The following is a 16,055-nucleotide window of genomic DNA, read 5'->3' on the forward strand; positions in this document are numbered from 1 at the left end:
GCTGACCGTTGGTGCTCGGTTCGAAGTAGGACTCATCACTGAAAACAGTTCAACTTTAGTCAATGAGATTCCATAAAAAACTAAACTCCTCCCGAACAGGCCATGAAGGCCCAACGGTACTGACCAGCCGCCGTGTCATCCTCAGCTCATAGGCATCACTGGATGCGGATACGGAGGGGCATGTAGTCAGCACACCGCTCTCCCGGCCGTATGTCAGTTTCCGAGACCGGAGCCGCTACTTCTCAATCAGGTAGCTCCTCAGTTTGCCTCACAAGGACTGGGTTCACCCTGCTTGCCAACAGCGCTCGGCAGACCGGATAGTTACCCATCCAAATGCTAGCCCAGCCCGACAGCGCTTAAATTCGGTGTTCTGACAGGAACCGGTGTTACCACTGCGGCAAGGCCGTTGGCAATGAGATTCCATGCCGAAGTACAAAACTTAGTGAATACGGTGCATCTACATATACGTAACTACTTTGCAACTCACATCCAAATGCTTGGTAGAGGGTTCAGAGAATGACATTAAGACTATTCATCGGCTGTACCACACTCGAATAGCATTTGGGAAAATCCTTCCTTGCGAGCTCTGATATCTCTTACTTTATTACGATCGCTATTTCTCCCCATGTAGGTGGCGGTCAACAGAATACCGAAACACTTCGTACTTACAGCTCTCGGTTTTCGTTTTGCCGAAGCACTTTCTTCATTTACCAACCAATTAGCCAAGAAATATGCATAGGACTCGCTCTTTATTGTTTTGCTACTTGCAAGGGACACGACATTAATTTACTGTAGAAGACTGCATAACCTGCAGTCTAACTACTGAGACCTGCAACTTTTAAAAATATTAATAACAGGGAAAATAAATTACAGCAATAATTAATTAAATTAATATGTAACTATACTTCGGCATTCGTGGTCTTGCTGTTGTTGATGATAGGTTTCTGCCCTTGAGACAAGAAACTGGACCGCTCTGTGATGAAAAACTAAACCAATAGGGTCGTGTCAGGTAAGTAGATACACTCATGTTTACAATTTCAAAGTATGTACATCGTAGCCACCTCTTATAGCATGTAAACCTAAACCGTGTGTGTACATAGTCATGAGGTCCGACACAGCTTTAGAGTACAGTACATCCTCAATGCATTTACACATAAGTCCAATCCCTATTCATTCCCCAAAAAATACCGTTATCTATGACTACTATAGGATCTGACTCAACAGTTCAAGTGATTTTGCCGGCAGTTGTGGCCGAGCGGTTCTAGGCGCTTCAGTCTGGAACCGCGCTGCTGCAGCGGTCGCAATTTCGAATCCTGCCTCGGGCATGGATGTGCGTGATGTCCTTAAGTTAGACAGTTTTAAGTAGTTCTAAGTCTAGGGGACTGATGATCTCAGATGTTAAGTCCCATAGTGCTTAGAGCCATTTGAACCTTTTTTTTTACGTGCTTTTGAACCAGAAGGTAGGAACACGCTTGGGCAGCTGCTCTGGTATGCTGATCCATTTTTCAGTTGCAATTGTTCTATGTATCAACCGTAGTGATGACTATAACTAAAGACTTTACACAGTTCAATATTTCATTTCACACAAGACGGTATAGCTACTAAGAGGTGACTGGACTGTCCCCTTCTAACCGTCTTGCATCGATACCACCCACCGCCCTCCCCACTCGACCTCCCGCACGAATCGAGAGCTCGTTATGCAAGATACTTTGGATTGTGTATCTAGCCAAGTAAATAATTGTTGGTGCCAAAACAAGTACGGAGAGAACATGCGTATCGGACGTTGCGGTAAAATGCGTGAACTGTCGGTAATTACAGGGAGCGGACAAAAATATGGAACCGCAACACATTTCCATGCATAATACGTTGTAGGAAAACCGTTGGCATACAAAACAGCTTCCAGTCGTCTCGGAACCCCTAAATGCAGGTCCTGTACGGTTTTGCAGGGTATCTTGTACCACCCTTTCTGCATAAGTTCAGGAAACAATGGTGGAGATGGATAGCGATAACGCACCCTTCTCTCCAGAGTAGTCCAAAAGGCTCAGTAATATTGAGATCTGGTGACTGCACTCAGGGGAGATACGACAATTCATCCTCGTGCTCACAAAACCAGCACTGGACGATAAGAACTGTGTGGAGAGGGACCCTGTCGTTTTGGAACACTGCATCACCACTGGGCAACAAATATTTTACCTTGGCATGGACTTGCTCAGCCGAAAAGGTCACATAATCCTTGGAAGTAATGTAGCCCTGCAGAGAGTACTCATGGCGCCCAACAAATACCACGATATAGCTGTTCAAATCATCACCGAACTGCTGTCATGTTTCACGAAAACTCGTTCAAATCATCACCGAACTGCTGTCATGTTTCACTCTTTGGACGAAAACTTGGCCAGAAGTTGGAAACAGCGTTAACCAAGACTCATTCGACCAAATGACTTTCTTCCATTGCTGCATAGTCCAGGTTTAATGGCTTTAGCACCACGTTTTTCTGTTGCGGGCATCTGTAATACTGATGCGTAGTTTTGGATTTTCACCTCGCCTTGCAATTCCCAGCTTACGGAGCATCCTTCGTGGTGTGTTGGTGCTGACAGAATTCGCGAGTGCAAAAATTCAGATCAACGGTGACTCTTGCAGCTGTCGCCCTATCACTATTCGCCCACTGTTCTTCAATGTCCTTTCGTCAAGATCACTCAACATATAGTTTCGCTTGCGTTTGACTTAGCAGATGTTTTCCCTTTTCCCCTTTCTACGTATTAACCTTCGATACGGTGTTTCTTGGAACACCAAATATTTCGCCTACAATTTTTAAATTCGTGGTAAGTTCCTATGGGAGCAAACTGCTAAGGTCATCGGTCCCTAGGCTTACACACTACGTAATCTAACTTAAACTAACTTATGCTAAGGACAACACACTCACCTATGCCCGAGGGAGAACTCGAACCTCCGACGGGGGGAACCGCGCCATTTCGCCTACCTTGATTACTGAAGCACTAACCCTAGAGCACCAACAATTTGCCAACGTTCGACATAATGCATCCACATCTACACACAGACCACTGTTCTGAGCACGACTGACATTTGCAACATGTTGAAGGCATTGTACAGGTGCCATTCATGGTCATATACACAGCGCAATCTGCAGGCTTGGCTAGCATTTGCATTTACTTTCAAACATGCACTTCTCGTGGCGCTTTCCTTTTTTGTCCTGTCCAACCTTGTATATCTGTTTTACATCACGTAGCACATAGGAAACAAGAATTAAATTGTCTATGTTTGCACATGCGGGCGCCGCATTGCGAATGTTTAACGAGTGAAATTTCTATGAATACGTGGTGTCTCTGGACATATCCGAAAGAACAGACATCACGCGAAATCCGCAGCTGTGATACACTATACAGGGTGTTACAAAAAGGTACGGCCAAACTTTCAGGAAACATTCCTCACACACAAATAAAGAAAAGATGTTATGTGGACATGTGTCCGGAAACGCTTAATTTCCATGTTAGAGCTCATTTTAGTTTCGTCAGTATGTACTGTACTTCCCCGATTCACCGCCATGATTTCATATGGGATACTCTACCTGTGCTGCTAGAACATGTGCCTTTACAAGTACGACACAACATGTGGTTCATGCACATTTCATTCGAAGTGTTCGTACGCTTCTCAACAACAGATTCGGTGACCGACGGATTGGTAGAGGCGGACCAATTCCATGGCCTCCACGCTCTCCTGACCTCAACCCTTTTGACTTTCATTTATAGGGGCATTTGAAAGCTCATGTCTACGCAACTCCGGTACCAAATGTAGAGACTCTTCGTGCTCGTATTGTGGACGGCTGTGATACAATACGCCATTCTCCAGGGCTGCATCAGCGAATCAGGGATTCCATGCGACGGAGGGTGGATGCATGTATCCTCGCTAACGGAGGACATTTTGAACATTTCCTGTAACAAAGTGTTTGAAGTCAGGCTGGTACGTTCTGTTGCTGTGTGTTTCCATTCCATGATTAATGTGATTTGAAGAGAAGTAATAAAATGAGCTCTAACATGGGAAGTAAGCGTTTCCGGACACATGTCCACATAACATATTTTCTTTCTTTGTGTGTGAGGAATGTTTCCTGAAAGTTTGGCCGTACCTTTTTGTAACACCCTGTATGTAAGCTGAAGGTGGGGGGGGGGGGGATGAAAGGAAAGGAAAGGGATTATTATTATTAACGTCAACTGCATCGAGATAATATGCGGAGTGAAAATGTGTACAGGACTGGGGGATTCGAACCCGGGATCTCCTGCTTACGAGGCATGTGAGTTAACCACTGCGCTACCCAGAAACAGTGTTATCATAACTCTGCCGGCTATCCCGCACGGCTCAGGGCCGACCCAAATTCCCACCGAGCGCCATCTATCCGCAATCCCTGTCCATTTCAAATGGTTCAAAATGGCTCTGAGGACTATGGGACTTAACATCTATGGTCATCAGTCCCCTAGAACTTAGAACTGCTTAAACCTAACTAACCTAAGGACAGCACTCAACACCCAGCCATCACGAGGCAGAGAAAATCCCTGACCCCGCCGGGAATCGAACCCGGGAACCCGGGCGTGGGAAGCGAGAATGCTACCGCACGACCACGAGATGCGGGCCCCTGTCCATTTCCTCCATAGTCCGCGGAGCTATGGTAATAGTGTTTCTGGGTGGCGCAGTGGTTAATGCATCTGCCTCGTAAGCAGGAGATCCTGGGTTGAAGTCCTACTCCGGTAAAAATTTTCAATCGTCGCCTCTAATTCTGCGTATTGTCCCGATGCAGCTGACGTTAGTAATCCCTTTCCTTTCCTTACTCCCCCCCCCCTTCCACCATCAATTTACATAGACAGAAATTTCTTGCAGTAACAGTACTTACTCAAAACCCCTTAACTGTCGACTACGCAATGAACATGAACTGAAACAACTGGATGAATAGTGAAATAGACTATAAATTTTTACTAACAAATTATTTTTATATTGTATAGTGAGCCTTAGCGAGAACTTTATGATCCGGAAATTACACTGCAGCAGAGCGTTGTGCACAGACTGGCTTATAGCAACTTTTAATAACGTGACCGTCTATTACAGTGTGAACATACTACCATACCTACCATTGTCATTTAAACAATATTTTGTCTTTAAGCTGTGTCTCATTACGATAATAGCACCCAGTGTGATGCCTAAGCCTAGTGAGCATGTACCAGTTTTATTGCAGTGTATGACTACAGCAGCTTGTTGGACCACACGAACAATATCTGTGGGCAAATCGACGTCACGTGCTGCAGGTATGTGCCATCATGTACCAGACGTAACATCTCCGTCATGACACTTATTCGTGGGGCGGGACGTTATTGCTTGGTGAACTAACATAACACTAGCTCACTAAGAAACTGTGTGTGGAAACCTGCCGAATAATAGCCGTTGTGCTTACATTTCCCACTCCCTCCCCCCATCATAAGACTCTCCAGGCACTTCTGCAGTCCGACAACATATGAATCCACCAGTCATCTTCCTGGAACCTGAAGTCAGATTTCTCCACTGGACACGTCATGATGTTGATCCGCTAGAAGGGAAAAGAAAGGACGATTAGAGTTTTAAATCCCGTCGACGGTGCTGTCGTTAGAGACGGGGCACAAGCTCGGATGAGGAAGGGATGAGAAAGGAAATCGGCCGTGCCGTTTTCAAAGGAAATATCCCAGCATTTGCTTGGAGCGATTCAGGAAAAACAAGGAATACCTAAATTTGGATGGCTGGACAGGTATTTAACCACCGAATGTGAGTCCAGCGTACTGAACACTGCATCACCTCGCTCACAGCTGGGAGAACCAGGAGTGGTAGACGTCTACCCTGCCGAGAACACCCGGAGATGTTCTGTAGTTGTAGGTACCAGTCTTGAGTTTCGGGATGATCGCTCGTCTTGCAACGCCACTACTGCCATACTTTGTAATACTCATATGTACGAGACGTACTCGGAAAGTAAGATTCGATTAGGTGCGAAATGAAAACAACTGTGAAAATCTGATAGAGTTTAGCACAGATGTGTTGGGTAGTGCCTGTCGACCGCTTCCAGTCGCTCTTTTCAGTTTAGAGCGCAAAGTGATCACGTAGAAATGCCTAAAACAACAGTGTCTCCCGCCAAGTATGTGGATCTGGTGAGAAATTTCGCCTGAAGCTATGCAGCCCACATAACAATAATATCACGCGTTTCTTTCTTGAATACGGCTTTGAGCCACATTCTGCAGGGGCAATAAAGATGCTACTGCAGCGTTTTCGATGGGAAGTGTTTGATCACCCACAATACAGACCTTAATTGGCTCCCTCCGTTGTTCATCTGTGCTCACATTAACTGCTGGCTACGAAGATAACATTTTGGCACAAACAACGAAAGCCAGACCGTCGTAGGGAATTGGCGGGAAGTACAGGCGGCTACTTTCCATGACAAGGGTACTGGAAGGTTCGTACAACGCCACGACACATGTCTAAATCGGAGCGGCGACTGTTTAGAGAGGCAGCTGGAAGGAGTGTCTAACTGTTGCGAATAATTTTTTTTTAATTTTCACTGTTGTTTTCATTTCACGACCGATCGGACCTTACTACCCTCGTATTATTTCTTAAGTCAACATCCTTTTTTCTTCAACAAAAAGTGGTTCAAATGGCTCTGAGCACTATGGGACTTAATATCTGAGGTCATCAGTCCCCTAGAACTTAGAACTGCTCAAACCTAACTAACCTAAGGACATCACACACATCCATGCCTGAGGCAGGATTCGAACCTGCGACCGTAGCAGTCGCGGGGTTCCGGACTGAAGCGCCTAGAACCGCACGGCCACCGCGGCCGGCTTTCTTCAACACATGCTAATCGTACAGAGATGAATGACGTATCGTTAGCAACGTTTTTTAACCGGCTTCTGACATTGCACACCGATTTTGAGCTAAAACCTACCATTTGTGGAAAATTTTAACATAAACGAGACTTTTAACTATCAATAGGCAAACGAGCATTATGGATGCCCAGCTTCATAATTACAGTTTACGAAGTTAACCTATTAATCACGAATAAAGGACTCCCTTTCGATGTTATCTTACTGTAAATATCATTTCATTTGTTTTAAAGTACTTATTAACTGGATAATTTGTATACAGCATTGTCATGGATAATAGCCGTAACCACTGCGGTAATCCACTATCTCTACCCCTGCCCCTTAAAGAAAATGAAAAACCTGAAGTACACGAAGGTTACTTTCTTACGTCAAATACTGTTTGCACCGAGGTGTCGTAATACCCTGTAAAGAATTTTGTCCAAAATTATGTGCGTGAAAACGTGTATACAAAAATGTATCATAAATTCACGATTATTATTTCGCTTCGTTTAGTTAATTTTTAAAAACGTTTTCTCTTCATTCTCACAACTACCCTTGTCCCAACGACTACATTTATTCCAAATACAGTCATTATTTACACCTTTAAGAGTGCGAAAGTTTCTCACGGGTCCCCTTGGTGCTCTCATATTTGTTTTTGCTTAATATGCTCATGTTTCTGGGACATGGTACCTGTTACCTCTAGTTCTGGGATTCAAGTAGTCAGTCGCTGGGCGCACGAGATGTTGGTGGCTAAGTATCCAGCAGTTTCCATGGCTTTTCGTTCTGCAAAATACTGTGTACACTAACAGATACAATGTCAGTTCTTCTCGTCAGACCGAAATATAGCCGCCGCGCGGGATTAGCCGAGCGGTCTCTGGCGCTGCAGTCATGGACTGTGCGACTGGTCCCGGTGGAGGTTCGAGTCCTCCCTCGGGCATGGGTGTTTGTGTTTGTCCTTAGGATAATTTAGGTTAAGTAGTGTGTAAGCTTAGGGACTGATGATCTTAGCAGTTAAGTCCCATAAGATTTCATACACATTTTTTTTTTTTTCGAAATATAGTCGCCTGAGTACTTCACACTTCCATGCAAAGGACTCATCAACATTGTTGCAGGAACTTATCAGCAGCGCCACTTACTTGCGTAAGGTTACCAGTGTGTACCTGACTTTCCACGCGATCGGCTGGTAACGTAAGCACACGTGGACACGAGCTGCTCTACTTGTAACTCTGCAAATAAATCACTGTACCTATCACAATGTAGTCGTTTCACTTCTTTACACATGTATCTGATCAGTATAGAAGATACCATGTACGTTTGTGAGCATAATTTACTGCCAGAATTATCAAATTGCCCAAAACCCAAACGAGTAGAGACTGTAACTTTTTGTGATAAGCCGCATCTTGTGGAATAGTAATTTGCGTAAATTCTTCTTATTAAATGAAATGTAATGAACTACTCAGAGGGATGGTAATATGTAATAGCCAGGTAATATGCAATAGAGTCAGACTTCAAGAAGAATATAATAATTCCAATCCCAAAGAAAGCAGGTGTTGACAGATATGAAAACTACCGAACTATCAGTTTAATAAGTCACGGCTGCAAAATACTAACGCAAATTCTTTACAGACGAATGGAAAAACTAGTAGAAGCAGACCTCGGGGAAGATCAGTTTGGATTCCGTAGAAATATTGGAACACGTGAGGCAATACTGACCCTACGACTTATCTTAGAAGCTAGATTAAAGAAAGGCAAACCTACGTTTCTAGCATTTGTAGACTTAGAGAAAGCTTTTGACAATGTTGACTGGAGTACTCTCTTTCAAATTCTGAAGGTGGCAGGGGTAAAATACAGGGAGCGAAAGGCTATTTACAATTTGTACAGAAACCAGATGGCAGTTACAAGAGTCGAGGGACATGAAAGGGAAGCAGTGGTTGGGAAGGGAGTGAGACAGGGTTGTAGCCTCTCCCCGATGTTATTCAATCTGTATATTGAGCACGCAGTAAAGGAAACAAAAGAAAAGTTCGGAGTAGGTATTAAAATCCATGGAGAAGAAATAAAAACTTTGAGGTTCGCCAATGACATTGTAATTCTGTCAGGGACAGCAAAAAACTTGGAAGAGCAGTTGAACGGAATGGACAGTGTCATGACAGGAGGATATAAGATGAACATCAACAAAAGCAAAACGAGGATAATGGAATGTAGTCGAATTTCGTCGGGTGATGCTGAGGGAATTAGATTAGGAAATGAGACACTTAAAGTAGTAAAGGAGTTTTGCTATTTGGGGAGCAAAATAACTGATGATGGTCGAAGTAGAGAGGATATAAAATGTAGACTGGCAGTGGCAAGGGAAGCGTTTCTGAAGAAGAGAAATTTGTTAACATCGAGTATAGATTTAAGTGTGAGGAAGTCGTTTCTGAAAGTATTTGTATGGAGTGTAGCCATGTATGGAAGTGAAACATGGACGATAAATAGTTTGGACAAGAAGAGAATAGAAGCTTTTGAAATGTGGTGCTACAGAAGAATGCTGAAGATTAGATGGGTAGATCACATAACTAATGAAGAGGTGTTGAATAGAATTGGGGAGAAGAGGAGCTTGTGGCACAACTTGACTAGAAGAAGGGATTGGATGGTAGGACATGTTCTGAGACATCGAGGGATCACCAATTTAGTATTGGAGGGCAGCGTGGAGGGTAAAAATCGTAGAAGGAGACCAAGAGATGAATACACTAAGCAGATTCAGAAGGATGTAGGTTGCAGTAGTTACTGGGAGATGAAGAAGCTTGCACAGGATAGAGTAGCATGGAGAGCTGCATCAAACCAGTCTCAGGACTGAAGATCACAACAACAACAACATGCAATAGAGGGCTGAAAATAAAGATAACAAAATACATTTGGCAAGAAAACTATGAATGTGTTGTGTAACAAGCAAGAGGTACGCCACACAGGCACAACCACTTGTCTGGCATCCCTCAGTCCCTGTCAACATCCTCCAGACAGCGCTCACAACCGCGGACCTCTTCCTCCTCCTGCGCCGCTTCCTTCAGCATGTCGTATACAACGGCCACTAGAGTGGACAGCAGCCAGTATGGAACGCTGTCAACCACAGACTACGTCGCTTCTGCCTTGTACTGGCAGACGGGAATTATTGTGCGCCAAACACGACGCGCCGTGTACACTGACACACTCACGGACCAGCAGTTAGACACTTCAGTTTAGCGCTTGCAGTCAACTCAGTACGGTACTCTCACGGCTACCTTCCGTCTTAACAGTCGCTATTTACAGGGCAATGGGACTGTCATGAGTGTCTGCAATATTACTAACAACTATAGCACGTAGACTACGAAGAGACAGCGAAGTTATTTTAGATATTGTATTAGGTGTAGGACATTATGTGCCACACATCAGATTGTACCAAAGTTAAGTACCATTTTGTAACACACTCTTAATAAATGATATTTGTGATTTACACGTTTTCCCTAGTTCTCTTTGGTACAAATTTTCCATTAGATTTTAAAGTAAATTTCCGAAGAGCTAGAGATTTGAGGCTTTCAACATAGCTCGAAACTGGATGACAGCACCATATTAATTCTATTTCGAATCTGGTGTGTGGCGGAGGGTGCTTTGCTTTTGTGTCTTTCTGTTCGGTACAATTTTGCAACAGATTTTAAACTAAGTACGTTATGAGCTGCAAATTTCAAACGTTCAGCATAACTCAGAACCGGATGACGTACAATACTAACTTGCTTTCGTATCTAGTGTGTGGCGGAGAGTACTTCGTGTATCCCTGCTATTTCCCCTTTCCCCGTTCCAGTACTGAATGTTTCACAGGAAGAACGACAGCTGGTAAGCCTCCGTATGGGCTCGAATCTAATTTTTTTCACGTTCTTTTCGCGAAATATACGTAGAAGGAAACAATATATAGGACGAGTCAGGTGAAGAGACTGAAATAAACCTGAAATTTATCACATGTCCCTGTAGTGATCTCGTTAAAATGTTTGAAATCGATGGAAAAATTTCACAAACACAAGCATAAAAAAGCAGAAAATAATTATTTAAATAAAAACCTTTTTAATACAAGTTTTTAAAACGCATTGAAGTATAAAATAATTTCTCATAACCCCTTACAGATCCTAACTCCGTACAGACACCCCTGAAAATTTGTGGTGGTGAATTTTGAATCACTATAACAGTTATTCTCAAATTTAAAAAGATAACCGTGGAGTACATGCATCAGGTAACAGTAAGGAGTGCAGAGAAAAACTGAAAGTTATATATCTTCTTGCAAAGATTTTGCTTGAATTTGAAATATGTATTTCGTAATGCTTGCAGTAAACCACTTCACAATAAACTGAAAATGAGAAAAAATATATGTGTAAAATAAACCTGTTCGTAGACAGCGCTCTTCCTAATATCTTCCATATTTCGATGTCTGAGGTGAATCAATTTCTGCACTGTCCTGCTTTATACTAAAGATGTGTTTAATATAATGAAAACTCATGTGGTTGTCTTAATGTATGTCACTGCATAGATTATTAGTATGTACCAGTTGTCAATCAATTATCTTTATACTGTGACACAGTTTTGTAATGTATTAAGTGCTTACTACTTGGTTTCTGTTTTTTAGGATGATTTGACAATGCCCTTAAGCTCGAAACTAGTCATGAAGTAGTAACGGAAACTAATATTGCAACTTTGACGGTTCCCTGCGATTTATTACATAATTTGGTTAAGCTGAATAGCTGCTGACGTCACGATTCCCAGAAGTCTAGAAATTAGCAGACTGTAATTTCTTGAAGAGTTTCGATTGCTTCTTTTGTTGGGAGATTTCTGGCTTCTTGCGTTTTCGGTTCTCGTCCTTTGAACCTTTGTTGTTCGGAGCTGTTGCTTACTTTTTAATTAGACCTCTAACTGACTATTTTATGGAGAATAGGTTATTACAAATGATGTCCCACTTTTGTATCTCTATTGGAAGTAGTTCTAGAATGTAAGTTTTCAATGAACAAGGAGTGGGTGCATAAGAACACTTAGAAGAAGAAGGAAGAACTCTTAGATGTTCCGCATAACACAACATGCCAACTTGGAGAAAGAAAAAGTGGCCAAATACAAAATGGCCAGTACATTTTAAACTGACACTCTTCGAGAGTGTACTACACCTAATCTCAATGCCTAAGTCTCATATCTAACAGCTGATACCTTTTTGTTAAACTTATCAGCAGAAATTTCACAAAACTTTCTTGAACACCGAGCAAAGCAATGCTTACAGAAGAAAAACGCTGGTACTCCACAATGCCAGAGTATTCCAAAATACCCAATTCATCTCCATGTGTTGCGTTCCACACCAGTGTGTCCTTGTGTTTCTTTCAGCCCAAGTTCACTAGTGCCTGTTGATTCCTTACGTAAGACCATGATCAGTCATGAAATGCATAATGTCCCTTCAGAAACTAATGTGCTTCAACCGAAACCTCTCACGCACATTTGAAAATATCTAGTATACACTTTTTCCCAGTCATGTTGCTATACCGACTACATCCACACCTTGATGTCTTTCTCATTTGTTTCATGTTAGGAATAATACTGGGAATTCCTTTCTGTGTCCCAGACAACCTTGGTCTTAGTCTTTCCTGCTGATCAAACCGATGTTGCCATTTTTTGCTACCGAGTCGAAGGCTTCCAATCATTGCTGAGATTGCTGTTTCGTTTCTGGCGTGAAGTGGCTGACTTGCGTCTCATCTCATAATGTCAAAATAATAAATCGTTTTAGAAATTGCTTTCCGCCGGCATAAAACAAATGTGGCACCCGTTAGAAAGCTTTATGTTATACAGGGTGTAAAAACTACGCTTACAATATTTTAGAGTGTTTCGATAAAAAGAAAGGCTTTTTTATGAGACAAAAATGTTACCGGTGCACCGTCTTCCCGCAAGAGGTCCGTGAAGATTTTGACGCTAGTGATGTTCAAACACGGTGCTCAAACTGCTTTGTGATGAACGTTTGTTTTAGAAACGTTGCTGAAAATTCATCCGTTTACATAAACGCACAACTGGCATCTGCCTTTAATAATTGTGTAACATGCTCAAAATAACCTGATATTTCACGAATAATGGCTACAGCTTCAGCCAAACGGGCAACCAGCACCAGCTGTGCATCAATGTAAACTGACGACCTTTCAGAACATCACTAAAGCGATGTTCATCACACGGCAGTTTGAACACCGTCTCTGAACATCACTAGATCCAAAAACATCCATGGACTCCCGGCTGGGAAACGGTGCACCTGTGGCCCTTTCGGCACATAAAGTGTCTCTTTTTATATCCTCTACACACTATAAAATTTTGCATACGTAGTGTTTTACACCCTGTGTATCGCTGCGTGCAATATACACACTATTCTCTCTTTTTATGTAGGGGAGAGCGGGGTAAGATAACTAGTCACTGACCCTTTGTCCGTACTTATAATAGGAATACTTCTAATGCTTCACAAGGCGAGACACTAAAAAGTCGCACAGTGAAGTCACTGCCGCCAGTTCAGTGTAGTCATATAATTTTCGTATACAGAGTGGTTGTAAAGTCAATACCTATCTTTAATTTTGATTATCCTAGAAAGTAGCATTAGCTCTTGCTGGCGTTTAATAACGTTGACTAACGTGAAGTTTAGCACTGATGATTTCAGAGGTCGATAGAGTGGATGCCAAAAATGGCTGGTGTACTCACAATAGAAGACAGAGCTAAGACTGCCGCCAGATATGAAGTTTGGCGATCGGTGGTGCAAGCTCAGAGATGGTGGAGGCAAGAGCGAGGTAGGAATGCAACGCTTAACGACAAGACAATAAACGATTGTCGTAAGATATTAATGACAGCTAGTAGTGTGAAAACTACAAGCTAATTTTTTCGGCCTTGGAATCCACATTACGTGCAACAACTGTTCAATGAGGATTGCGACAGGAGAATGGAATTTTGCGAGGTTATGATTGGTCGGGGAGATGATTATCCCGATCTGCATGACTATATCCTGTGGTCTGATGAAGCGGTATTTCGCGTTGCAGGTTTCGTGAAGCGTCACAGTTATCATTATTGGTGAAATTTGGATCCAAATGTAATGAATGAAAAAATGCAGTCAAGATCCAAGTTAACCATCTGGTATCAGGTGACGTCAAGCACATTCATCGCCCCATACGTACTATGCGATACCACGAATGGTTCACGGTAGTTTGAGATGCTTCGAATGTACGTATGGCATCTGATTCAAGTGAGATTGCTGTTCATGAATGATGGAGCTCCACCCCACTACGCAATTCCAGTGAGAGGATGGCTTGATGACAATTTCCCTGGCAAATGGATTTGCAGTTGGCACCGACAGAATGGCCTGCACGCAACCCTTATCTAACCCCCGCGACTCCGTCCTTTGAGGTAGTGCTAAGCAACGAGTGTGGAAGTTAAAACCAAAGGGTATTAACAGCTTTTAATGAAATATCCGTGAACTGTTTGAAAAGTCCCCGCTGAGATGATAAGAAAAACCGTGGATTCTGTTCCTAAAAGATGCTGGGGATATGTTGAAATGTAACTTAACAACCAAATAGTCCAACGTGTTATATTTTCAAGACATTCAACATAAACTCTGATGGAATGACTGTTAATACGCATATCCGGTTATTCCTTGCTACAGATCACAACCTTAGACATTATTTCTTTAATTGTCACTACTTATTCATGTCTTATTCTTGTTAAACCTATTCCAAACGTCAAACACTTTTAACATAGCCGACGGTGGCATGTTGTCTAGGGCAATATGACGACCTCGCCATCTACTGAGCGCTGGTTATTTAAAAGCAACTACACTCGGTGATGCAGTTAATGGGTTCATTTAACCTGAGATCAAAACTTGTGATTTCCTTGTGCATAATGACCAAAACTTTGTTGCGGCGAAATCCCAGATCCTGTTCTTGTTACGTGTCACACCGTAACTAAAAATATTGCTGTTCAGTAACATATGTGTTTGGGTGGGGTCCGCCTTTAGCAAAACACAATTTTGTTTTTTGTCCCAGACATGTTTCACTGCAGTTGTAGCATCATCAGTAGTTTTTTTATTATTATGGCTGTTAAACATAAGGAATGTTCTTACTGTTTAAATACATGTAAATATTAGTTTCTAAATCGTATACAGATTTTTGAAGAGCACATAAAATTATGTATCCATACCTTCTTGCCACATGGTGTGGTTTTCCTGCCGTATTACGTTTTTACAGTGTCTGTTTTTCTTTACAGTTTAACAGCCATACAGTTTAACGGCCGTAATAAAAAAAAAACACTGATGATGCTGCAACTGCAGTGAAACATGTCTGGGACAAAGAGCAAAACTGTGTTTCGCTAAAGGCGGACCCCACCCAATAACATATGTTATTGTTAAAGCAAACACAGGCAAAAGAGTTTCAACCTCAAGATGATTATTGCAGTCCGCAGCTCGTGGTCGTGCGGTAGCGTTCTCGCTTCCCGCGCCCGGGTTCCCGGGTTCGATTCCCGGCGGGGTCAAGGATTTTCTCTGCCTCGTGATAACTGGGTGTTGTGTGCTGTCCTTAGGTTAGTTAGGTTTAAGTAGTTCTAAGTTCTAGGGGACTAATGACCATAGATGTTGTGTCCCATAGCGCTCAGAGCCATTTTGATGATTATTGCTGTTCAGGCTAGGACACCTAAAAGTTAATTCACAGAGATTCTTATTTACTCTCATGATGAAAATCAGGTTAATCATAATTAAGAACCAGGACCTTCAGTGACGGTTCTTCCTGCTATACCTTACCAATAGCAACACGTGAGGGGATGGTTTACTTTATGCTCATCTTATGAAACTATTGTAATGAGTCATATACTTTATATTTTAGCCGGCCGAAGTGGCCGTGCGGTTAAAGGCGCTGCAGTCTGGAACCGCAAGACCGCTACGGTCGCAGGTTAGAATCCTGCCTCGGGCATGGATGTTTGTGATGTCCTTAGGTTAGGTAGGTTTAACTAGTTCTAAGTTCTAGGGGACTAATGACCTCAGCAGTTGAGTCCCATAGTGCTCCGAGCCATTTTTTTTTTTTACATTTTAAAATTTTAAAAAAAAACTTTACTGTTTTTGATTAATTCTTTTACAAGATTCCATAATTGTTTTAAATGTTTTATTTAAACTTAACCTAAAAATTTAAG

General features: G+C 42.4%; 1 pseudogene; it reads right to left on the minus strand.

The window, feature by feature from the left end:
• Window positions 1-293: 293 nt before the first annotated feature.
• LOC126089933 (5S ribosomal RNA) lies at window positions 294-411 on the minus strand (annotated as a pseudogene).
• Between the last annotated feature and the right edge of the window lie 15,644 nt (window positions 412-16,055).

The sequence above is a fragment of the Schistocerca cancellata genome, chromosome 6 (genome assembly GCF_023864275.1).
Source record: "Schistocerca cancellata isolate TAMUIC-IGC-003103 chromosome 6, iqSchCanc2.1, whole genome shotgun sequence".
Taxonomy (NCBI): domain Eukaryota; kingdom Metazoa; phylum Arthropoda; class Insecta; order Orthoptera; family Acrididae; genus Schistocerca; species Schistocerca cancellata.